At 57.1% G+C, this 25787-nt stretch overlaps 1 protein-coding gene across 32 annotated transcripts in view; it reads right to left on the reverse strand.

The window, feature by feature from the left end:
- Lrrfip1 (leucine rich repeat (in FLII) interacting protein 1) overlaps positions 1-25787 on the reverse strand; it is a 104990-nt gene that overhangs the window by 67141 nt on the left and 12062 nt on the right. The window contains exon 1 of one of the 32 annotated variants that reach the window (XM_005411213.2): positions 7014-7092. The exons of the other annotated variants lie outside the window; for them this stretch is intronic. The gene's annotated coding sequence lies outside the window, so the exon portion shown is untranslated. Of the gene's footprint in view, positions 1-7013; positions 7093-25787 lie in introns of those variants that run through there. 32 annotated transcript variants of the gene reach the window in all.

Below are 25787 nucleotides of genomic sequence, written 5' to 3' on the forward strand. Positions count from 1 at the left end.
CGGGGGCGGGGCTGTCTGGGTGGGCGGGGCCGCGCCTCAGGCACCACCACCCCAGCCCAGTGCACCTGCTGTCCCAGGCCGCGACAACGCCCCTCGCCCCGGGCCTGGCAGCCGGGGACCCTGGAGAACACGCGTCCCGGCTGGCGGGCGGGCGGGGAGGGAGCGGATGCCTAGGCCACCGTGCGGCGCCCTCGCCTCTGCGCCCCAGGCCGTGGGACCGTCCCGCTCCGTCCTGCACCCCACGTTCCGGTGACACGGGCCCCACAGAGTGGCCGGCCCGGGCCCCTGCCCGGGCGGCTGCAGGAAGCCGGGGAGATCCCTGGTCCCTGTGGAAGCTTTACAGCCCCACCGTCGCCCCTCGCAGCTCCTCCTCGTGGGCGTGGGCGTGGGGGCGCGCAAGGAGGACGGGGTGTCGGGGTGTCGCGAGGGTGCGTGGCAGGAAGGTGGGGGCGGAGCGCTTTCTGGATAGCACCAACCCTCGGCGAAGTAAAGCTCTGTTTTCTCACTAAAGCCCTTTGGAAAGCGCTGGTGTGATCCCCGCGCTCAGGGGCTGGCGGAGGGCCCCGCCTTCAGAGCCAGCCTGAACTGCATAGCGAGACCCTGCCTCAAAACACCAAAATGAATCAAAATAAAGTATTTTTAAAAGCTCGTATAACAATTCTTCATTATCTAAGGTTCGATGAATTGGAAAAGTAATTTTCAACTACAAAAGCAAGGGCGGGGTTTATGGAATTTATCATGGAGAGCAATTATACTTTTACTAGTGACGGAGTTCACACGTGACAGTGGAAGCCGACTGCTCGCAGCCTCTGAGGTTTCCACCCTAGTGACACCGACTCTGAAGCCTCCCCCAACTCGGTAGCCCCATCTCGCTGAGCAGGGTGTCCGGCCAGGCCTGGCTACTCTTCCTGTCCCCCAGCGGTGCCCAAAGCCGGCCCAGGGAGGTGCCAGCTTCCAAAATGGCATAGGGTGGGGAGGAAAGGGGCCTGAGGCCTGCCTGTCCAGTTACCAGGCCCAAGGCTCAGGGGCCTCCCTCCAAAGCATCCTGAAGCTGAGGGCCGTGGGCACTGTGCACCCTCCTGAGAGGGAGCCGGTAATATTCACCCCACACCCACCTGGCCGCATCTCCTTCATCCCTGGCATTTGTGAGGTCTCAGACCTAGAGCCACCCCAAGGGCAGGATGACATCTTAAGGTGACACACAGTGCACTACTGCCCTCTGACACCTGGCTCCTTGGCTGTCTCCACATCAAGGCACACAGCATTCCCGGGAGCCAGGGTCCAGGCCTGGGGACGCCAGGACGGAGCACTCTTTAATACCTCCCTCCCGGGCTGTGACCTGACTTAGATTCTTAGCCGATTACAGCCGCTGTGGGAACACGGAGCACCTGAAAGGAACAAGGAAGACGTGTTTGAGATTTTAACCTTCCAGGGTAACTGGAAGAGAGCCGCGGCCGGGGATCACAGTCACCGCGGTTCCCCACGCCCAGGACTAACCGTTCTGTGCACACCAGGCATCCGAATGTGCAGACCCAGGCTGGGCCTGGTGGCACTTGCCTATAATCCCAGCACTCAGGAAACTGAGGCAGGAGTACTGCCATGAGTTTGAGGCCAGCCTGGGCTACAGGGTGAGTTTGAGGCTAGCTTGGGCCACACAGTGAGACCCTGTCTCAAAAAACAGACAAACCAAACTCACAGACGCCTTTGTGGAACTCTCTGCCCTCTCTTGAAGGTGTAACTCATGCTGCATCTACTTTACAGGAAGTTCTACCCAGGCTTCTGCACAGCCTGTGTGTCTTGACTGAATCCTTTCATCAAGGGCACAAAAGACTCCGGAAACAGGGGGCGGGCTCCTTGTGCCAGGGCCCGGCTGCCTGGTGGGTGACACTAACACTTCTCTAGCTGGGGCTGCCACATCCTGCTGCAGCAGCCCAGCCTGTGCTGTGCGGCCCCCAACCTCAGGACCTCCCCAGCTCCAGGAGCAACGTGAGGGTCTGCGCTGAGAGCAGGACACTTGATGCATCCTCCTTGGTGGCTGTATTGAGATCCAGGGGCCCTGTGAACATTCTCCTTCCTTTAAACTTAATGCAAATGACTCTCTAGCGGGCTCTGCATGAAGCCCCTGAAAGGCGGCACCCCAATTTTTTTAACTCACAGCAGGTCAGTTGTGAGGGTGATAAGTGGACAATGGGACCTTCAGACTCGGGGCTGGGGGAGTCCCATGAGAAGTCAGGGTAGGGGGAGTGGCCCTGGCAAGTGACAGTCTGCAGAACGGGAATTGTAGAGGCCCAGAGGTTTTCACTCCAGCACTAAAGGCACCTTGGCAGTGTAACAGAAAAGCCTTGGTGGCACTGCAGAGAGCTCCGTTAGACAGAGGGACGGGCAGTTAGACAGGGCCAGGCCCAAGACAGTCAGCGCAGAGAGGCTCTGGTTGAGGGCTGAGTGACAGAAACAAGGCCCAAGATGCAGCTTGCATGGCCAGGCCTGCAGCCTCCCGGAGATAAAGGGCAGCTCTAAGTGGGTGCTGGAACCAGCAACCTCAGCTGTTATAAGCTGCAACAAAGTAACAAGGGCTAGAAACAATGATATGACACATAGTAGACACAACATGTAACACGCACTAGAAACATGTAACACACATAGAAACATGTAACACACGTAGAAATCATCCAACACACTAGAAATTATGCAGTATACCAGAAACAACGCAGTGCACTAGAAACATTGTAACACACAATAGAAACATCCAACACAACCAAGGCAACATGGTAGAAACAATATGACAAGCACATAGGCAGATGACCAGAGCACTCCAACCCTCACTGGTACCACTCTGGAAATGCCCGTGTTCTTCTCCATGCTACCTACCTTCCTATGCACACTGATTTTCTATTGGATCAAATTTAGCTAAGTGACTGTACTTATAATCCTATAGGATTATAAGAGCTTGATTCAAAGTAACCGGTGATATAATTGTACTGTATAAAAGCCCTGGACGAACAGCTCAGCGGCAACCCACTTCTGGGACCTCTCTCGTCTCTCAGGAGCTTTCACTTAATAAACTTTTCCTACTCTTAACCTCTGTTGTCTGTGAGTCCATTCTTTGGAGTTGTGAGACAGGAACGTGGCTGATGTAATACGTTGGGAATTACTTTCCTGTAACAGTGGCACACACCTGTAATCCCAACATTTGGGAGGCTGAGGCAGGAGAATCACTGTGAGTTCTAGGTCAGTCTACATAGTGAGTTCTAGGTCAGGCTACATAGTGAGTGCAAGGCCAGCCTGAACTGCATAGTGAGTCCTTGCCTCAAAAAAACGTAACACAACACAACACAACACAACACAACACTCAAACCACCTAAGAGCATGAAGCAAAGAGAAGCCCCTGGTTTCCACCCTAGGGCAGACTGGCAGAGCTAGAGGTACCATGAATAGCTGAGTGGCAGTGAGGGGACCAATCCATCTGGATCTCTGGTCAGCTTGTATAAAGAACCATGAGCCTGATGGTGCAGGGTTGGGTGTGCACCATTGGATGAGGGTGACTAATCAGAACCACTTCTAACCAGGTGACTCCGAATTTCCAGCGCCTTCCAAAGTGCCAGAAACATACAGAGCCCACCGTCCCCATTCAGGCCCAGGACCTCTGGCCTGGTGAGGTTTGGGGAAGTTCTGTCTGTACCACACTTGCAGTATGAATACTGAATGTCTGAAATCTCAAAAGCAGTTCCCAGGTGCACAGGGCCCTGGACAGGAACTTGATTTTCAAAGGACTCTTGGGAAAACAGGAAAGGTAACTTGGACGTCTTGACATGTTCAAGGAACATCAGCATCACCGCCACCAGCTCAGGCGAGCGAGCACCAGCCAACCCGGGCCACACCCAGACTTGGCTACGGAGTCTCCCTGGAATTTGTCTGTTGCTAGGTTCACTGCTTTGCTTTCCGCTGTGGTTTGCTACTAAGCACGAGGGCTGGAGGCAAAGCCTTAAGGGGACAACGCTCACAGCAGAGGGCAGAGCAGCCTCTGCCTCCTTGGGCAGGAAAGTAACGCGCGTTCACCACGCTAAGCAAAGCCGGCTTGCACACACCAGTCACCAGCCATGCAGCTCTGCAGAAGGAGCGGCTCTGGAGGACCGCACACACGGTGGCTCCCAGCTAGGGCGGGATTTGCTGGGATCCTCTCACAATGAACTAAAAACCCTTCACACTATACATGTGATTCAGGATGCAATCACCCAGGGTTTGTGCAGCTCACACCCCGAGGCTCACAGGGTGTGTAACAGGTGCGTGTTGGGAGATGAGGGGAAAATTCCAAACATGTTATCACCCAAAATACCCACGTGCCCGACACAGAGTCCCCAGCGCCGGGTCCTCCCTGGGAGCAGGGGGCCTGGCATGCTGGTGTCTCCTGGGGCTCAGATGGATCAGCAATCCCCCGCACCCCAGGGCCCTGGCCAGGCCGCTGACCAGGAACCCGAGTTCAGCAACAGCAGGAAGTGGTCCCCTCGGTCACCAGCCCCACTCAGGTCCACAGTGCACACGGCTGTAGGTTGGTGCCCTGTTGCCACCAGTGGTGCCGAGAGGTACAGCTGGAGCTCTGGTAAATGGCAGTGAGCAGGTCTCTCTCTCACTAAGCAGCTGCTGTCCTGTCAGCCCTGTGGCTGTCCTGTGACTGAGGCGCTGGGGGAAGCTCCTCCCCATCCCTGCCGTCCCCCAGACTGCGATGGGCTCTGTGGGATGGGAACACGTCCTCACTGCGTGAGGTACAGTGGTCATGTCACACATGACAGGTGGACAGGTGAAGGTGGAAGGGTGGCTCTCCTAATAAATGAGGACTTTGACAGGTTATCATGAACACTCATTGATATGTAGTTAAGTATTTTATACTTTTGTAGCAACTGGGAATAGAATGAAAATTGAAAACCCATTCATTCATTTCTTACTTTCTTTTTTTTTTGTCTTTTGGAGACAGGGTCTTTCTATGCAGTTTACGCTGGCCTTGAGCTCACTTTGTAGCCTAGGCTGGCCTCAAACTTGCAACAATCCTCCTGCCTCAGCCTCCAGAGTGCTAGGATTACAGGCATGCGCCACCATGCCTCGCTTCATTCATTTCTTTCCTTCCTTATTTATTTTGAGATAGGCTCTCACTGTATTGTTCAGGCTGGCCTTGAACTCACAGCAATCCTTCTGCCTCAGCCTCCTGAGGGTGGGGATTACAGGCATGTTTACTATGGCTGGCAAAAATTCGCATTTAAAAATGATTTTTTTTAAGATTTTTTTTTTTTCATAATTATCTAGCACTCAGCAACTCACCACACTTGTAACAGTCTTTTTCAATTCCTTCGGGTTTTCTAAGGAAACGATTTGAAATGTAGGGAGAAGCCGCAGGGGAGGGGTCTAACTGCGCCTCGGCCCAGCAGCACGGCAGGTGTGGAGGCAGTGACAACACACGCGGAGGGCGGGACTGTGGACCACTCCTATTTAATGGGTGAGTAAGGAGCTGAGACAGAGGAGTTAGAGAAACAGAAAACAGGCACCTCATGAAAGCCACAGAGCAAAGAGAAGAAGTGGGAGAAAGCCTTTAATTTGCGAGAAGAAAACAGTGATTACCACAGTGTCTTGTTAAAATTCTACCACTGCAGCCAGGGTGGAAGGCAGGTCCAAGGGTGGGGGTGGGGGAGACATGTCCGTGCGTCTGTTTGTCTGTGCGGATGGGAGATGCCTGTGCCTGCCCAGAAGGCGCCTAAGGAGGGCTGGGTGGGGGTGGGGGTGACCGGCCTGCGTGGGGCGACCCAGAGTGAAGAGTGAGACCCTGTCTCAAAAAACTCAAAATAAAAAAATAAACTCATCTCCCAAAGTGTCTGAGAATAAGTCCATAACAACGCCAAGTGGATCCATTTTCCCAGTTCATCCCTCAGAATCTCGGATCCTTACAGAGCCGGCCCCATGGTCCCTAGGGAACGGCCACAAGCTCCTCAGCTAAATCTTACGAAAACCAGTTCTGCTGATCACGAATACAAAGACCCGCAACTATCGACCAACTCTTTTCTAAAAGTGTTGAAAACAAGGCCACTAAAATCCGTTTTGGATTTCTCTGCCGTATCACAGTCAATTCTGAAAAGCCTGCCTTGTGAGACTGCGAAGACAGCAGTACTTTTACGTGCTCACGGACTAGTGCACTGAGGCGCTTTGGACCAGAACGGACAGGGCGCGAGGAAGCAAGCTCTCCCCGCCCAAAGCACTCGCTAGCTAACAGGACGCCCGCTGACCAGACGTCCACCGAGACCTCAGCAGCTGCCTACTGCAGGGAATAGTAATTTCAGGCATGTGCCACCACGCCTGGCCAATTTCAACATAAATGAAATATATGGACAATATATTTTCCCCCAGATGCCTTAATCATTACCTTAGCTTTGCCTCAGAAGTCTTGTCTGCAAGTGTAACATTCTAGAAAAGACAGAATTGCTCCTGACAGTCATGGCTACGAGGACATCTGTACCCTACTCTGAACAATCCCCGAAGCAGCTAAGCTACAAATGTGATTGACAAGCGTCATTCACAGAAAGGAAGTGGGAGGGTAGGTCTTTATACTCGGAATTTAAATGGGCCCCACAGCAAACAGATTTGGGGTACCGGAGCTGGGTTCGAAGGCTCACCCTGCAGGCCTGCCGCCGGCCGCCTGACCTGCCGATGAGCTGGATGAAGAACAGAGAGGAGGGACAGGAAAGGCGGGCGCCCTCCAACCTCAGGCACAGAAATTCCTGAAATAGCATCCCTAGAATAATCTCCCAGCAAATGCCGCTCCCCGAGGGCGAACACTTCAACGTTATGCTAGAAGCAGCGCCCACCCTGCCTTCCCAGGGCTCCTCCGGCACTCGGGCCCTGAATGACAGCCCCACACAAGCCCCACCACCAGCCCACAGGGAAGCCTCCGAGCAGGGCAGCCCTCTCTCTCCGACCCACTCGGGCTGGGTGTCTCCAGAGAAGATCCACGCCAAGGAGTTTCAAAGCCTCACCTCTCAAAATGCAGACTCTGGGTGGGTGTCACGGCGGCCCGGGGAGCAGAGGAGAGCGGTGTGGCGGGACATGCTGGGCATGAGAGCGGAAATTCTGGACTAACCAGAGATCAAACAGCCGCTCCTGACCACGTCACCTGTGTGTCCTGCTCCCCGCGTGGGCAGCCGCCCCTGCGTAATGGGAGGGTGTGGCGGCATCCGCGGGCGGAGGCCTGTACGTGACCACTGGGCTGGATTTCAGGGACTTCAGTCTCTCGGACACGCCCTCCCTGGCCGCCTCCTCAGTAGGGGTGCGGGCATTAAGCGTGGGCTCAGAGGCCGCAGGGAGGCGCCGGGGTAGACAGAGAGCAGGGTTCTCGGTCCTCTGCCACTTGCAGTCAGGTGAGGCCGGGCGGGGCACGGGAGGCTGACCCGTGCCTCATGGGTGGTCAGTGCTGTAGCAGCCAGCAGCAGAGGCCAGCAAAACACTCCATCGCCGGGGAGACAGCCCGGGCCGTCCCCAGATGTCCGGGCATCCACAGGTGGGGGACTCCCTGGCGGCCGGGGACTCGGACCTGCGGGCAAGGCGGCCCACAGTGGGAGCCACGGATGGAGCGGGCTGCAGGCTCTGGGAAGCTGGAGCGGGGCATTTGTTTCTAATGTTTGCAGTAGTATATGGACAGTAAATGCATTCCTCAAGGGAGCTGGTGCACACGCGTGTACACAGCGTCCACCTTTTCCCTCCCTTGCCCTCCTCCCTTCTGTGTCTCCCCCTACAGCTCCCTGCCCGCACCTCAAGGTAGCTGAGAAGATCAGCAGAGAAGCAGAACCAAGCCCCTTCCTTCAGAGAGGAGGCTCGGAGAGAGGCCCACGGTCCACGGCTGCTGCTCCCCGGCCTGGACGCCCCGGAGCGGGCAGCTAAGGCGTCACTTTCCGTCCCCAGTCAAAGGCAGGCGGCAGATGGAAACTCAGGGCCCTGCACCCCTCCACACTAGATATGGGGTCACAACGCTAAGGCCAAGGTGTGGGGCGCGCAGCCCGGAGGGGAAGCGCGGGGTTCACTCCTGCTCTACGGTTTCCAGCGAGCCCCATGACTCACTTCCTGTGTAAAATGGAGTGATAAGGCCACAGGCAGGGCCGTGGGGACTGCAGGGTTGGAGGGACCGTGTGTGGCACTGGGGCGTGACGCAGCCCCTGCAGCTCCTTCTGTTATTTCTCGGGCACAGATACGGATTGTTTTTGCAGAATTGTGGGGTATATGAGGCTGGTCAAGTCGTGGTCACATTCAGGGGCACCAAGTGTGGCTAAAGCTCGCCGAGCACTTGGAGGCATGCAGGGAGCCGCTGTCCTTGTTCTGAGAGCTGCCCCTAGGGACCAGCATTTGGTCATTGCCTTCTGCCATTTCCCAGAGCCAAGGGCTCCGTGATGGCTTCTGGACAAATATATTCTCACGGCCATCAAGTGACATACATCTGCATACAAAGACTGCAAGGAAACCCAGGATGAACAAAGGTGAACTCCACATCCGGAGCGAGGCTGGGGAACTTTGCTGCTCTCTGAACACCTTTCCTTCTTTTCTTACTTTTTCTTTTTCGTTTTTTTTGAGACAGGGTCTTGCTATGTAGCCCAGGCTGGCCTCAATCTTGTGGTGATCCTCCTGCCTCAGCCTCCCAAGTGCTGGGATTACATGCATGTACCATCACGCCCCGGACCTGAACACCTTTCGGTGTTGCCTGGATACTCTTTTTATGCAGCATGGGGCTGAAGGAGCATGACTGCTGTCTGTCCAGGAGGCAGGGCAGGACCCACTGAGAGTGTCTGAATGGGACAGCACAGATTTTGTTTGAGCAGAGAAGCAGAGGCTACAAAAAGTTGAAAATTGCTCATAACTTCTTCAAAAATTTCATGAGCTGGTGCCACTGTTCATTCTCCCCAAATAATAATGTTAGAGTCTATTTGTTAAACTTTAAACCAACCCTTGCCCTGACCGAGTTTATTAGAGTGGCCTTGCAGTTATAAATTACTCTGGGTGTATTCATGTCTTGCCAATGCCAAGACCTCTCATCCGGAACAAGCGTTTCACTCTCCATGTCTGGTCCCCTTTCTCCCGCAGCGGTTCTTACCCCTGTCCTCATAAGGACCGAATCTTTCTTTATTCCTCTCTGCTGCTATGAATGGGGTCTTAGTTTTTTCCATTATTAAAAGAAATCATTGTGAAAGGGTAAGGGAAGGCATGGATTTTTGTCTTATTATAACGCTCTTAGAGAACTCTCCATTTTCAGTTGCTAGTCTGTTTTTTGTTTTGTTTTGTTTTGTTTTTCTCCAGTACCGGGAATCGAACTCATGACCTTGCACTTGCCAGGCAGGCGCTGTGCTGCTGAGCTAAATCCCCAGCCCCTCAGTTGCTAGTCTGGATTAGCTATATGCACAGCTATGAGTAGTTGCACATTTGACCTACTTTTGGTAGTGACTTGTGGGGAGCTCTGTTAGACAGAAGGACGGGCAGTTAGGCAGGGCCAGGCCCAAGACAGAGTCAGCGCGGAGAGGCTATGGTTGAGGGCTGAGTGACAGAAACAAGGCCCAAGATGCAGCCTCCATGGCCAGGTCTGCAGCCTCCTGGAGATAAAGGGCAGCTCTAAGTGGGTGCTGGAACCAGCAACCTCGGCTGTTATAAGCTGCAACAATGTAACAAGGGCTAGAAACAATGACAACACATTAGAGACAATGTAACACACACTAGCCACAACATGTAGCATACACTAGAAACAATGTAACAAACCCAAAACAATGTGACAAGCACATAGGTAGGTGATGGGGCACTCTGACCCTCACTCCTACTGCTGGAAATGCCTGTTTTTTTCTCCGTGCTACCTACTTTCCTATGTACACTGACTTTTAATTGGATCAACATTACCTAAGCAATTGTACGTGTGATCCTATAGGTTGATTATAGCTTGACTAAGGAAATCTGCAATGTGATTTTACTGTATAAAAACCCTAGACAAAAAGCTCAGTGGCATCGCACTTCTGGACCCTCTTGTCTCTTGGGAGCTTTCTCTTAATTAAACTTCCTCAAGGTAACCTCTTCTGTCCTGGAGTCCATTCTTTGGACTCGTACGGTGTGATCTCAGCACATCTGACAGGCTGGAGTTACTTCCTTGTAATAAGGACATGGCTGACTTGTTTACCAGGCCTGAAGACTCAACTGCTAGCCCTGGCCCTGACGGCAGTGCTCTCTCTTTTTCTGAGACAGGTTCTCGCTATGTAGTTCAGGCTGGCCTTGAACTTGCTGTATAGCACAGGCTGGCCTTGAACTTACTGAATAGCACAGACTGGCTTCGAACTCATGGTGATCCTCCTGCATCAGCCTCCTGGTGCTGGGATTACAGGTGTGCACCGGCATGCCCACTTACTCCCTTGTGTTGAACACACTACCGTTAGGGAACCATAAGGCAGTGGCAGGCTGTCGAGCCAGGGCTTGCACTATAATAACACAGGACAGGACCCGTCTTGTTAGAATTTAACCAGCACCTTCAACTGCCACTGGGGACATGAGAACAGTGCAGCTGGAAGCTGAGAGAAGCAATTACAAGGCTCTCAGCAGGGAGCTCCTGCCTAAGGTGGGACTCTGACTGACCACTGAGATGAAGAGGCAGAAGTCAGCCTGAGGTCCCTGCCGTGAGGACAGGACACAGCTGTGCTCTGCAGCCAGAGGCAGCATGGAAGAGGGACAGGGACACAGTCTAGGCTGATGTCACCTGTGGAATCATCACCTCCTGGCAAGAATCCCTCCCTGCTGCAGTTTCCTCCTCTGTAAAGTAGGTGTGGTAGCCGGGTGTGGTGAGGGATGCTTGTGATCCCAGCACTCAGGAGGCTGAGGCTGCAGGATCGCTGCAAGGTTTCAGGGCCAGCCTGGACTACACAGCAAGAGCCTGACAAAAAACAAAGATAAAATAAATCAGTACGTGAAATGGGAGTGAAAATGGTGCCCAGTTCACAGGGTGCATGAGGATAAACGAATGGTTAAACACAGCGCTGAATGTTAAGTGCAGTGATGCCGTCTGGGGTACAACACACACCACAGGGTCGCTCGGGGAGGGTGGGTCTAAACCCAGCATACGGTCACAAGCCACAAAGTACCTGGGAATCCACACTGGACCCAGACAAACCGGCCCCTCCCACCCACCTTCCTGCCACACCCCAGGGCACTGGCTTCCGCCTGGGGGCCTCCCTGGGCTCTGAACATAGCCTGCTGTGCACCCCAAGCAGGGAGTTCTGTCTGCTGCCTAAGCACACCCCGAGATTACTTGGAACTGTGAGTCCTTAGGCTCTGGTGGGAGGAAACATGTTCCTGTCTACACCGAGAGGCCGGAACTCTGTGTGGGGGCGCAGTGGGGCGCCGGGCACTTCCTGTTCCGATGCCTGGACTTGAACCCCATGGGCAATGGTAAGGAGGCAGGGCTGGGTCTCAAGGGATGGACTTAGGCAATCAGACCCCGTGAACGTCTCCTGCAGGGGGGGGAACTTGCCAGATCACAGTGACACAACCATCTCCAGCACAAAGATGAACACGCGCAAACCTTTGTGGGTTTTTTTTTTTTTGTCTTTTTGAGACAGGGTCTCACTATGAAGTTCAGACTGGCCTTCAGCTCACTCTGTCGCCCAGGCTGGCCTGGAACTCGCAATGATCCTCCTGCCTCAGCCTCCGGAGTGCTAGGATTATAGGCATGCGCCACGACGCCCGGCTTCACACAAACCTTTGTGCTATAACAGTCTGTGATGATCAGTGCACGTCCTACATTTAGAGACAAGGCTGTAGGCCCACCGCAGTCAGTGTCTTCCTGCCGAGGAGGCAGAGGGGCCTGGGGTGAAGGAGACATGGCCAGGGAGGGGGGCGGTGTCCCAAGACCACTGACGCATGGGGGACCGGTCACAGGTCTCCCGTGGGCTTCACAAGTTCACCTAATACAACGACGTCAGCATTTCGGATAACTCATACCAGGGCAAAAAGGGATTTGCTTTCTAGGTAGGAGTAAGCCAATGGACGAACAAACAGCAAAATGCAGTTTACCTGCGTCTGAGGGGACATTTACACAGGAAGGATCTTCTGCACATGGCACAGCTGGGGCGAGCCTCGGGGACATGCAACAGTAACACAAGCCAGTCAGAGAAGGACAAATACCACGTACAGGAGGTCCGAGAGGGCTTTTGATTTTGTGTTTGTTCTTGTGGTGCTGGAGAGCACACCTAGGGCTGAGCACACGCTCCAGCCCCAAGCTCTGCCCCAGCCCAGGTCCCTAAGCAGGCCGATTCCCAGAGACAGCCAGGCTCTGTCTGGGGTGGGGGGTGGGGTGGGGGCAGGCTCTGGGAGGCAGGGGACTGAGTGTGCATGGGGGTCAGAGTTTCAGTTGAGCAACAAGACAGAAGTTCTGCAGACGGCTGGCAGCGATAGTTGCACAACGTGAAAGTCCTGAACTAGTGACTGCGATGCCCGCGGCCACACGGTAACTTTGTTACTCTAGTTTGTTACAGTTAAAATCTAATGTACTTTCTCACCGCAGGGACCCAACACCCGACACCTACAACTTAAACAGGAAAGGTTCTTTCTGGGGCATAGTTTGTAGAAGATTCAGTCCACAGCTCCAAGCGCGAGCAGCGTGGCAGAGGGGCTTGCTTTTGGCAGGGCAGACAGGAGGCCGAGAGAGAGCAAAGGGGGAGGAGGGGCACAGCCCCAGGCCACGCGCCCCTGACCACCTCCGCCCACCAGGCTCCACCTCCCAACCTCAGGCTGTGATACTGGGTCACGGGGCTGTGACGCTTGCTCTCGGGTGTGACACTGGATTAGTCCACTGATGGGTTTATAGCTGGGAGTGATGGGAGGCGAAGCCTGGCGGGAGGAGCTGGGTCGCTGTGGGCGTGGCCGGGAAGGGTGTCACATACCCCTGTTTCTCCCTTAATCTCTGCTCTGCTTCCTGCCAGCCCTGCCACGGACTGTTTCTCCCCTGCCAGGCCCCTCTACCAGGCCACCTGCCCTGGAGAAGCCGACTATGGACTGAAGCCTCCGGGGACCGAGCTAAAATAAACCCCTCCTCCCTTAACTTGTGGGTGTCCAGTACTTCATCCCGGCAATGAGAAAGTAATAAGACAACCAGGAAAACGGAGCTGCAGGCAGACAGCTGCTACCGGGACTTTAAAAGGGGGTTCAGGATAGACAGCGTGAAATGTTGCTCATGTTAAGCATTTATGCTTTAAGCATTTACCGTGAGCTTCCGCTGCAAGAGGGAAGCATAGCAGTAAAAACTTACGTCACTTGGGTTCAGAGGGACAGAAAGTAGAATGGGGGGCTGAGGGCGGGGGGAGAACAGGGCGTCACCGCTTGGTGCGGACAGAGGCCCGGCCTGGGAAGAGGACGAGGCACAGGCACAGGTGGTGGCGACGGCTGCGCGAGCGCGTGAAAGGACTCAATGCCACTGGCCGCGCCTAGAAATGGTTGGAACGCTACATACACCACGTTCAGTGTACTCTACCAGCACATATAGTTTAGAGTAAAACTTATAGACATCGCGGGCCGGGGGTATAGCTCAGCGGCTTAAGCGCTTGCCTGGCAAGCCTGAGGTCATGAGTTCGATTCCCAGTACCAAAAAAACCCCAAAAAACAAAAAACCTTAGACATTGTAAGAAAATGTCCACGTCCCCTGCTGCCGTACGCTGTCCTGTCCAGCTCTCGGACAGTGCCTGTGACACCCACGCCACGGAAGGCGAAGTGCTTGTCACCGTGCTGAGCGTGCGCACCCCACGGGCAGGCCGAGGGCCACCGCCGACGGGCCGTGTGCGCACGCGGTGTGCGCCGCTCTCCCTGGTTCCGATGTCTCCCCAGGAGTGCGCGCTGCTCTGAACGTGACTACGGGAGAGTAACAGTTCATTTCCCCTCCAGCTCTGTTTGAAGGAAGCGTTGGAAGGACGCCCCGCACGCTGCCGGCTTCGGGTCCGCGCCCAGGGCCCTGGCGCTCCTGCTTGGGGTCTCGCAAGCCGAGGGCCACCTCAGCACAGTATTTTTAAATGTAAAGAACACGGGGCTACGCAGGATCGGGTTGTTCTGAAGCACGGCATCAAAGTGTTTAAAGTCCGGATCTAACGGATCTCATGTAGCCCCTGGGAGAAAGCAGACTGTCTGGCTTTGCCAGCACTGGGGATCGTGCCCAGGCCTCATCCCCAGCCCCTTTTATTTTAATTTTTTTAAATTCTGAGGCAGGGTCTTACTAAATCGCTAAGTTGCCCGGGCTGGGCTCGCCTTGCCTCAGCCTCCCGCAGTGCTGGGTGCACGGTTTAATAGCAGCAGCAGCGGCACCGGGGCCGCTGGTTGGTGCCGGGTGCCGGCAGAGGCACAGAGCTGGCGGCAGGAGCAGCTGGGGTGCGGACAGGCCGGGGTGGGCGCCCCAGAAGCCAGCGGGGGCCGGGGCCTGAGCCGGGCTCGGAAGGGCCTCGAGGGGCGCGGCTTCCCGGAGCGTGGGGGCGGGGCGGAACCGCAGCGCCGCCGGCCGACGCGTTGCTAGGCGACGCTGGGCGCGCAGAGGCAGGCGGGCGGGGCCGGCGCTCGCGGGCGCCCCCTGGTGTCCGGTCTGCGTGGCGCGCCCGGCGCCCGCGAAGGATTGAGAGGCCCGGTGCAAGCGCCTGCGGCTCCCGGCGACGCAGCACTGGTGTCCCCTCCCTTCAGTCGCGGCAGGGTGAAGGTGACCTCCTCCTCCCTTCCTGTCCCATCCGCGAGGCCCCGAGTTAAGAATGCTTCCGGGTCGGTCGAGATGTCAATACAATGCATTCCTCTTAATTTTTACTTGTAAAGACACAAAAAATATATTTTCAATCAATCGCGGAGGTCACCTTCATCCTGCCGCGGATTTAGAAACACAGGCCTAGCTGGGCGTGGTGTCCTTTCGCTCCCGCGGGCTCCAGGACCAGCACTCACTGACTAAGATCCGGAGATGCTTCTGAGCACCAGACCTGTATTTCTTGTTTTTTTGACAGAGGGCATCACTATTTAACTCACTATGTAGCCCAGGTTGGCCTGGAACTCCAGACGGTCCTCCTGCCTCAGCCTCCCAGAGCTGGGATTACAGGCCTGCACACCAAGCCCAGCCAGGCCTGTGTTTCTAAATCTGATTTCTCTGCACTTCAGTCGCTGCCCACCGGCCACCCCGACCTGGAGTCCTAGAGGCGTCCAGTCTAGATGGAGCTGGGGCCCCAGGGGCTACCTCTGCCCTTCCAGCCCCTGAAGGGAGGGCTGATTTAGTGTTTCCCCCTCAGCTGCTGGGGGTGGCATCGGCACCCACTTTAGGACGATGCTGGGGGGAGGGCACCGGAGACAGAGCCTTAACATCCGCGGGGCCAACAGACGCCATTCCTCTCTTCGGATCACCTCGCTCCATCAGGCCCAGAGGGCCCCTCGCGATGACAGCTGTCCCACACGGACTCCTTCATGCTGCCCATGTGACCGTGTGCATTCATTCAATCAACAAACACAGATGAGGGCCTACAGGCCGCAGACCACCAGCGATGGGTGCGACCCGGCCATCTCCAGAGGGAGCGTGGAGAGTGTCGCGCACACAGCAGCCGGTGACGGCTGAGATAAGCACAGGGCACAACTGGAAACGTCCCCACCGCCGGGCCCTGGGTCTCAGGCAGGATCTCGATTTGCGCCTTCCAGGCCAGAGAAGTCACGCTGGGCGGGGGCGCTCGGAGCCCGGAGCCCCCTCTTGGGACCTAGTTCCTAGCCTCCCTAGGCTCCCTGCCGACCCGCCCTGGTCCCCAGGGCCGCGGACTCGAGACGGGAAGTCAGCGGCGCCCCCTGGCGGTGACTTCGAGCCCTGTCACCGAATTCTCCTGCTCTAGGGAAGTTGGTAAAAATCCAGCAGCGTTTGTGACCGACACGGGGATGCCCTGCCCTCGGCTGAGGGGCTTAGTTACCTAGCCAAGCTGTCCATGTCAGGCTTTTTATCTGTTTTTGAGACAGGGCCTCACTTTGTAGCCCACGCTGGCCTCAAACTCCGGGCGATCCTCCTGCCTCAGCCTCCCAAGTGCTGGGATGACAGGCGTGGCCCACCGCGCAGGCTTCTCCCAGCTTTGACCCCTGACTGCTCAGGGCTGACGCCAGCAGACGCGCCAAGGACCGGCACTTCCCGGTGCTGATGCCGGCCTCCTTCCTGAGGACACTGCCTCGCACCCCTCCCAGGCAGGACGTTTCACACTTTTTCCCGTGGGAAGCCCCGCTGTCGAACCGCCCTTGGCCACTACCCTGGGGTGCGTCTGAGGACCCGGCTGGCTCTGCCCATGACCTGGTGTGAGTCAGATCCGTCCCAGTCTCCTCCTCACCGGGCCGAGCCTCTGGGCCGAGACGGATGCTGCGACCCCAAATCTGCAGGACAGCAGGGATGCGCGCCCACAGGTGGTGCCACCGCGGAGAACTGCGGACAGGAAGAACCGGGCGGATGGCAGGGCAGTGACAGTGTCCAGGCCCAGGGTGACCAGGCCTCGGTCCTGTGAGGGGAAAGACGGGGCGACCCAGAGGGCCAGGGAGGGTCCGGGAGGAGTTCAGGGGTGCCTGTCAGAGCGATGGGTGCACCTAAAACTGCTTGACAAACACCCTGTAGCTGGGCATGGTGCACACCTGTACTCCCAGCACTCTCGGAGGCTGAGGCAGGAGGGCCTCAGGTTTGGTCCCAGCCTGGACAATGTAGTGACTTCGTGAGACCCCCGTCTCCAAATAGAAAATAAAATAAGAAAAGGGCTGGGAACGCAGCTCTGTGTGCAGGCCCTAGGTTAAGTCCTCTGTACCAAAAACAAGAAAGGAGAAGACCTTCCTGCACCTGTGACAGGAGGGCGCACATGCGGGCCGCAAGCAGTAGCGCGGCCTGTCACCTGCGAGGGGGCGCCTGGCCAGGCCTGGACAGAAAGTCGGCCGCCCCGGCCCGGGCTCAGGCCCCCCCGAGTCCGCACCGCGCCGTGGAAATCAGAGCCATCTGAGGCGCTGACACCTGCGGGCCAGGCGACCGCGCCCCCAGGACGAGAGGCCGAGGGTGGTGCCGCCTGGCAGGGACTGCGCCCTCCGCCAGCCTAAGGACCCGGCGCCGCGGCCTCCGCCTCTGCGGCCGCTCAGTCACCGCTGCGGCGGAGCTGGTGACGGGCGGGTGAGGGCGCCCTTCCCGAGCCGCAGGCCGGGGCACCCGGCGCAGCCAGGCCGCCTGAGCCCCTAAATCGGGAAGGGCATTCTGTGGTCTGCTGGGGGGCTCGGGGTTTGGGGTGCCTGAGCCAGGGCTGCCAGTTGCCATGGAAATGCAGCATTGCCCTCAAAGCCTTTGAGAGGCTTCTGGCCCAGGCGAGGTGCACAGGACCCGGGACCCATGCTGTGCACCGGGGCGCGGGCTCTGCAGAGGGGCAGCGGGTGCCAGACGCCCCCACACCAACCCTTCCAGATGCCCGCTTTACAGGGCAGTGCTCTTCGGCAGTCCCACAGCACGGAGTAAGATGGACGGAACCCTCAGTTTTACTGTTGTGCTACTAATAAGCAAAGCGTCACATTAAAAAATTCTGGCTCACTGGTAAGTCGGGGAAGCAGCGGAGCATGAGGCCGAGCAGATGCAACCCTGGCTCTGTAATTTTTTTTTTTTCTGGTACTGGGAATCAAACTCATGACCCTGCGCTTGCCCGGCAGGTGCTGTGCCGCTGAGCTGAATCCCCAGCCCCCCCTGGCTCTGTAATTTAAACCCCAGAGAAGCTGGGCGTGGTGGTGCACACCTGTTATCACAGCACTCAGGAGGCTGAGGCAGGAGGATCTCAGTGAGTTCAAGGCCAGCCTGGGTGACATAGCAAGACCTTATCTCAAAATATAAAACAGCCCCAGAAAAGTTAGGATCCTTATGTTTTATTGATCATATTTCATTCTATTGTTTAAAGTCACAGGCTCATAAATTTAAACTATGTCAATATATAATATAGAAACATCAAAACAACTCATTTCAGTAAGAAAATCAGCTGTTTCTTCTTTGGAACTAAATCTCTACTGTATTTTATCATAACACGAAACCCTTAGACTTTTTTTATTAACTTTAAAAGGCAGAAGTACATCATTCATTCTGCAGCAAGAAACAGCAAGTACTTAACAGTAAGAAGCCTATTTAAATGCCTCATGAATAATTGAAATTGTCAGTACTCTTGAAGAGCTGTGAACACTTGACAATTCTTCAGAGTCGGCACTGGCCCACGAGGTTGGCTCTTAGCTTCCAGAGAGGCTCTGACTGTGTTTCTTTTTTTTGGTTTGCTTTTTCTGTGTTTTTTTTGTTTTTTTTTCCAGTACCTGGGATCGAACTCATGACCTCGCGCTTGCCAGGCAGGCGCTGTGCCGCTGAGCTAAAGCCCCAGCCCCTCTGACTATGTTTCTTCTCTGAGCCCTGGCGTGAGGAAAATTCCTCCCGTCACTGCCTCCCACAACGGAGCGAACAGTGAGAGCAGATGGGAAATCCTTGTGCGCCAGAAGTCTAACGAGCGCCACACCCTCAGAGCCCAGCAGGACCCCCTGCAGCAACAGCAGAAGCAGGCATGGTGGCGCACACCCGTCATCCCAGCACTTGGGAGGCTGAGGCAGGAAGACTGCTGTGGGTTCAAGCCCACAGCAAAACCGTGGCTCAGAAAAACTAAAACCAAACAGGCAGAGCAGCGCACGAAGGTGCTGGCTTGTGGCTGATCCTCCCAGCTCGATCCCTAAGAGAAGGGCTGGAGTTTAAGTAACACTCTGGAGCACAGACAGAGGCAGCTCGGCAACCTTCGGGGAGAAGAGTATGTGGAGGAGGATTAGGAAGGGACGTGTTCAACGTGGAAAACACTCCAGCGGGAGCCGCAGCCGCCCTCACGGCCCCCAACACCACCCTTCCGGGATGGAGCCCACCTTGCCCCCACACGCCAGCCCTGCAGGCCCTGTCCTTATACAGGAGACTCCGCCCCTCGGGGCACTGTGCGCCCTGTCCACGTGTCTCGGCCACAGGAACACAACCTGCTGCGGGCGGCTTGGAAACGACAGAGGCTTCGCTCACAGGTGCTGCGGCCGGAGCCCGGGCCGCGGTGCAGGCGGATTCCTGTCTGCGGCCCCTGGCAGCCCGGACGGCCCCTCACTGCGTCTTCACATGGCGCGGGGCAAACAAGGTCCCCAGGCCTGTTTTATAAGGACACGGATCCAAGTACCTTTTTCTTTTCCTTTTTTGCCACAGGACCTCACTACGTAGCCCAGGCTGGCCTTGAATTCTCTGCAATCCTCCTGCCTCAGCCTCTTGAGCACTGGGATGACAGGCATGCATCGTGAGCCAAAATACACCCCTCCCCCTTTCAGCAGCGGCTTTGGGTGTTTTGTCCCCGTGCTCAGAAAGTGACCAGATGCCACCCCTGCCAGGCCTTCTCCACAGAAGCAAGTGGGGTTCAGCACTTCCTCCTTGGGAAGCACCCCTTGACAGCAAGCTTTGATGAAGTGAAACTCCTACAACGTCATTTGTTATGCTGCCTTTGTGACATTAAAAATTCCACAGATGCCACCTTGCCTGATGACTTCCACTTCCCTGCGGCAGCTCAGCGACATCCTCCTGAGGTCCAAAACCCGGAAGTGTGCTCCAACCATGCAGGGTTGGCCTTCTCCACGGCCTGGTTCCCAGGAGTGACATGCACGCCCTTGAAACAGTAGTTTTCGTCTCCTCTTTTAAAACATCTGGGTTACTTGTGGTGAATTTATCGCGGCCGTAGGTGAACGTATGAACTCGACACAGATACTCACAGGTGAGTGTGTGGGTGGCTCTTCCCCCAGACCTGCTGCTCTGTGCCAGCCCATGCTGGGTGCTGGGTGCTGGGTGCTCAGTGCTTAGTCTTGGTGTGTGCATACCTATCCTTGGCACTTGTCCTCAGAGATCTCAGGTCCACAACTTAGGGCCACTGTTGTAGAAACTGAGCTGAACTCTTGCCTAAATGGGTGCTCAGAAAGCAGCAGCTGACTTACAGATCTTCGGAGGTACTTATTTATTTTTTTAGAAACAGGATCTTGTTATGTAGCTCAGGCTGGGCTTGAATTCACAGCAATCCTCCTGCTTCAGCCTCCTAAGTGCTGAGGTTATAGGCGTATGCTACTCCACCTGGCTGTTATATCATTTTACAGGGCCTGAAAGTTGTCCTGCTCCACCTGGTCGAGGGAGCAGGTGGATCATCTGTCTCGGACACGGCAGACGGCCGATCCACGAGGGGCCTGTGACAGATGTGTGGCAGACTTGCAGGTGACCAGGATGTCATGTAGCCCTCGGCAGCGGGAGATTTCAGGGTCATCTCTGAGGCTGCCTGAACTCCGTTTCTTTGGAAAACTGTGACTGCCAATCTTCTAAATCCACCAGGCTTGGTGGCACACGTCTGTAATCCCAGCACTCAGGAGGCTGAGGCAAGAGGATCACTGTGACTTCAAGGCCAGCCTGAACTGCAACCCTGTCTCAAAAAAAAAAAAAGTCTAAGATCCTCCCGCATTAATTAGAAGGAGGAGGAAGCTGGGTATGGTGGCACACGCCTATAATCCCAGCACTCGGGAGGCTGAGGCAGGAGGATCATTGCTAGTAGAGACCAGCCTGTGCTACAAAGTGAGCTCAAGGCCAGCCTCAACTGCACAGCGAGACCCTATCTCCAAAAAGACACACACATACAAAGAAGGAGGTGGAAACAAAGCTGGCCCTGGGTCTTCTCAGTGAAAGCAAGCGGGGGCACCCTAACTCTTGCGCTGCAGCTCTGACCCTGGGGGCGGCTGTGTCCTGCTCCGGAGGACCGGGCATCGGGGTGGGTTTTCCAGCCCTGAGATGCCAGGCCACGCCCGCACCAGGAAGCCAAGTCTCCGGACGCACAGGGCGGGCCCCAAGGCCACCGCTGCTTTCCAAGTCGTGACTCACATCGCAAGTGATGCCTGATGCTTCCAAACGCCTGGCCTGCGCCAGCCGCCCTCAGACACCCTCAGCTGGTCTGGGGCGCGGCACAGCCGATGCCAACACACCTGAAGTGTGGGACACAGCGTCCCGCCCTCCCGACCCACTCAGTTTTACTTCAACCAATGCCATTCTTTCTTTTTTGCTTTGTTTAAGACAGGGTCTCAATATGCGAAGCCCAGGCTGGCCTCGAAATCACAGCGATCCTCTTGCCTCAGCCTCCAGAGACCAAAGTCATTCTACTCAAAAGTCGTTCACCTGTTGCCTACATGGTCTGGCCAAGTTTGTGATGAATGTGTAAATGTGTAAATTGGCTCCTCCGGGAAGACACGGGTGTGTGGACACTAAACAGCAATAGAACTCCGAGCCAAAGGAGGTGGAGGTCCGGAGGGCTGAGGTTTCCGCCCCGCAGCCCTGACTGCCCCCTGGGGATGGGGACACAGGGCCACGCCGGGCCACGCCGGGCAGCTGTGCTGTGCAGCCCTGGTTGCATCCTAGACTCCTTGGAGGAGCAACCCCTCGAGCTCAGCTCCGGGGCCAATTCTCGTAGCCCAGGCAAGTGCTAAGCACCCGCCCTGCTGGGTCTGACACCGCAGTTGGTCTGGAAGCTTCCTGACCGCGTCTCTCTCTCAGGCACAGCGGGCCCTGGCACGGACTCAGAGCCCGCCACACCCAGCCCGGGAATGCGCCCAGAATAACGGTCACCAAGGCTCGGCCGCCTGGGCCGGCTGACACAGGTGAGAGGAACGAGGTGACGACGGCCCGAGGCCCCAGCCGCTGCAAGCTATTTCCGGACCTCGCGCCTGCACTGCGGTCCGACTCAGACCTGCACTGCTGCCGACTCAGGCTGGCGACCCGGCTCTGGCCGGGAAGTGTGAGTGACAGGCTCGTCCCACACGCCACCTCCAGGCTGGCCCACCAGAAGACTCAGCGGTGAGGACGCCATGCGACAGCTCCCAAGGGTGGGAGCCTGTGACGGGAGACCCAGGAGGGTCACACCCGGCCACCTTCAGTGCTGCCCGCTCTAAAACTGGCAGGGACGGAAGAGCCGCCTGCGCCAGTGACCCTGGTTCCCGCCGCGCATCCCTCCCACTCCTCGGCGGTGGGGTGGGGCAGGGGCCTCCGTGGAGGGCGGCTGGGTGCGCGCTCGGACAGCCTGGGGGAGGTGTGCCGTGACCCACAGGATTCGTCCACTGCAAGCGTTGGATTCAAGGGGTTTGAAAGTAAATTTACAGGGCAGTGCTGCCCTCCCCGCAGTTTAGTTCAGGATATTCCTGTCACCCGAGAGACACCCGTGTTACATAAACTCGGCTCCCAATGTCTGCTCTGCACAATCTCTCCCTGAAGCCGGAGTGCTGGCGCACACACCACGGTGTCACTTGGAGGCTGAGGCAGGAGGATTGCTGCGAGTCGTAACGTGGGAACTGAGTTAGAAAGCCAACCCTGCCGCAACCAAGGAAGCGTTCTACGGGCCGGGCACTGACAGCGCCCGAGAGAGGCGGCTCCGTCCCCAGAAGCCAGCTGCACCCGGCTCCCAGGCTGGTTAGGGTGAAACCTCCACACCCACGGTGGCCATGCAGGGTTCCCCCGTGACACCCCTCTTTCTCTGCCACCTTGCGCCCAGCCTAGCGGGGAACTCAAGGGTTCTGCTGGCAGAAGACCTGCAGGGTGCAGGTGGCCAGCTTCGCCCACGCTGGCGGGTGATGGCCCTGTGCCCCGGGTCACCGCCTGGGCTGAGCACTGGCCGTGCTGCCCGCCCTCACACCCTGCCCTGGCCTCCACCCTCCAAGGCTGCAGGCGCTGGAGCTCGGGACAGCAGGAGCGCACGTTAGCGCCAGACGCAGCGTGCTTCCAGACTCCACCTGGGTCTGGTGCCGCCGCCGCCTGCTGTCCTCGCCACCCTCACCATCACTGCAGGAGCTCAAGGTGGAGTGATGGTCTCCCCCAGGCTCCGCCTGGATTAACACGCAGACTCGGCTTCTGCCCTGAGAACAGTGTGGAGCGGTCATCAGCAGTGTCTTGTGCAACCCCTAGGAAGAAGGCAGAGCCTTAGCCTGGCATGGTGGCGCATGCCTGTGACCCCAGCCCTTGGGAGGCTGAGGCAGGAGGATTGCTGCCAATCTGAGGCCAGCCAGGGCCACACACGAGTTCTAGGCCAGCCTGAACTGCATAGAGAAACCCTGTCTAAAGAATAAAATAGCCGGGTATGGTGGCGCACACCTGTAATCCCAGCACTCAGGAGGCTGAGGCAGGAGGACTGTTGCAAGTTCCAGACCAGCCCGGGCTACAAAAGCTCAAGGCCAGCCTGAACTGCATAGCGAGACCCTGTCTCAAAAAGACAAAAAAAATAAAAATAAAAAATAAAATAAAATAAAACAAAACAAAACTCCAAAAACATCAATTTGGCCGAACTTTCTGGTTTTCTAAGATTCACCTCCAACATTTTGCATGCAAATTCATCCCACGTGAAAGCCCTGCCTGCCCTGGCCCCGCACCAGCCCCTCCCCCCCACCCGTGGGTGCGCAGGACTCTGGGGCGTAGGCCTTGGTGTGAGGTGCTCACTGCACTCGGTGGGGTCTTCACCCACCTGAATTCCTGGGCAGCCATGAAGGACAGCGTCCCCTGAACCATGCAAGTGACTCCAGCCCCTGGGCGCCAGCCTCCCGGTACAGTGGATACCCTAGCAGGGCGTGACCTTGCTGCCTGGTGCCATGTGGGGAACCCAACTGCCCACGACGCCCGATGAGGTCACAGTCCCAAGGCAGGGGCGGCCGGACAGAGTCCGGGGCGCATGTGGCAGAGCCGTCAGAGGAGCACACAGGGGGCAGGACAAGGAGGCACTGGGAGGGGACCGCGAGACTCGCACAGGAAGAGCTTGGGTATCTGGCTTTAGCTGTGCCCTCTACATCCGGTTACAGCAGAGGGGCCAAGGGTGTGCGCTGTCCCTCCCTGGCACCCGGGCAGCTGTGGTTGTCATGGCAGTGGTGCTTGGTCCATTTCTTCCCCACCCCCACGCAGTCCCGTAGGACCAGGACGCAGGGCCAGAGAAGCTGCGTGTGGACAGTTCCGGCCTGGCCCGGAGCTTCTCTCCACCCCCCAGGTCCCCGCTGTCCTGAGGGACACAGGGCTCCTCCTCCAGCCACAGAAGGAGGGGACACGCTGCCCAGAGACCCACAGAGGCACAGCTGGCCACCCGGGCGACAGGCAGGCGGCTGGGTCCCGACTCAGCCACGAGGCGCCTGGAACCCGGGGTGTTCCGGAAGTGATTTTAAACTTCTGACAGCAGCGCTCCTGCCATGCTGTGTTTGCAAAGCCCTCCAGGGCTGTGTCCAGTGCCCCAGCCATCCCCTCCGGAGGGCCTCAGGAGCTCTGCTGGTGCCTCGGGGTTGCAGCTGCAGCCAGGGACTCCCGCCCTCCCCAGGCAGCCAGAGCTGGAACCAGAACCAAGAACCTAGAGTTGAGAATGTGAGGCAGCCTGGCGTGTGGGGTGGGGCTGGAACCCGGAGCCCAGAACCTGGAGCCCAGAATCTGAGAGCTTGTTTGGAGGTTCTAGCAGGGGAGCGCAGCTGCTCGTACACCCTTGACCAAGGAACGGTCCTCCTCTATCGGGGGTGGTCGTCCTCTTTGACTGAGCGCGCAGCTCCGGGAGGGACGCACATGGAGCGTTGAGGGAGGTAGGGGACACCCGCCCAGCAGGCCAGATCAGCCGAATCAACCCTGGCCATCAATGGGGTGACAGATGTCGCAGCCGGATCGCCCTCACATCCCAGAATCTGGATTAGAACCTTGAACCTGGAGTAGAATGTGGAGCCTGGCGTCTGGAGGGGAACGTATAATTCAGGAACCTGGAGCCCAGAACTTGGAGTCTGGGGTGAACCTAAAGCCTGTGTCTGCAGCATGGAGGGGAACCTGGGACCTGTGGCCTGGAGTTTGGAGCAGAGTCCTGGGCCGGCGTGGAGGGGAACCCTGGAGCCTGGAGCGAGCCTGGAGCGGAGCAGGAACTGGGTCTCCGCCTCCCAGCCAGGAAGTCTTCTCCAGGTGGGTGGCAGGCGCCAGCCCCGAGTACCTGTGGGAGAGGCCAGGCTCCACGGGGAAACTTTACAGTCTGAGCTGGGTGTGGTGGTGCACGCCTGTAATCCCAGCACTCGGGAGTGAGGCAGGAGGATCGTTGCGAGTTCAAGGCCAGCCTGGGCTACAAAGTGAGCTCAAGGCCAGGCTGAACTGCACAGCGAGACCCTGTCTCAAAAAGACAGAAAAGAACAACTTTACAGTCTGACAGACCAACATGCACCGGACACAGGGCTGGCCTTGGCCACGAGCTCAGTGTGGCCCTGGGGACAGCTGAGCTCCCCAGGGCTGTGGCTCCTGCGAGAGAACTCTGGTGATCCCAGCAGGGCGGGCCAGAACCGGTCCCTCTCTCATCTACCCGGCGCACTGACAAGCGTGTCGGGATGTGCAGTGGACCCTGTGAGCGCCCGGCTGACTCACGGGTGGACCTGTGGGTAAGAAGGCATCAGGGTCCCCCACACCGAATGGGAGCTCCCCATGTGCGTCGACCTCCCGCCTCCCATGGCTGGTTCTGGGGTGGGTTGTGTGTGCCAGGTGCTGTGCTAGGTAGGCGTGGGGTCCTCCTGCCGCAGGGCTGGGCACCCCTGGGTGAAGCGGGGAGACGGTGACCCCTGGTCAGTGTGACGGGGCTGAAGGGGCCATGGGGCCGGAGGGACTCTGAGTCAGGGTCTATGTAGCTCAGGGCTCACACTCGGTTGCCTTGTCCTTGAACATGAGGGACATGCACCCCATTCCAGCCACC

The sequence above is a fragment of the Chinchilla lanigera genome, unplaced genomic scaffold, assembly GCF_000276665.1.
Source record: "Chinchilla lanigera isolate Chin_1 unplaced genomic scaffold, ChiLan1.0 scaffold00141, whole genome shotgun sequence".
Lineage (NCBI taxonomy): Eukaryota > Metazoa > Chordata > Mammalia > Rodentia > Chinchillidae > Chinchilla > Chinchilla lanigera.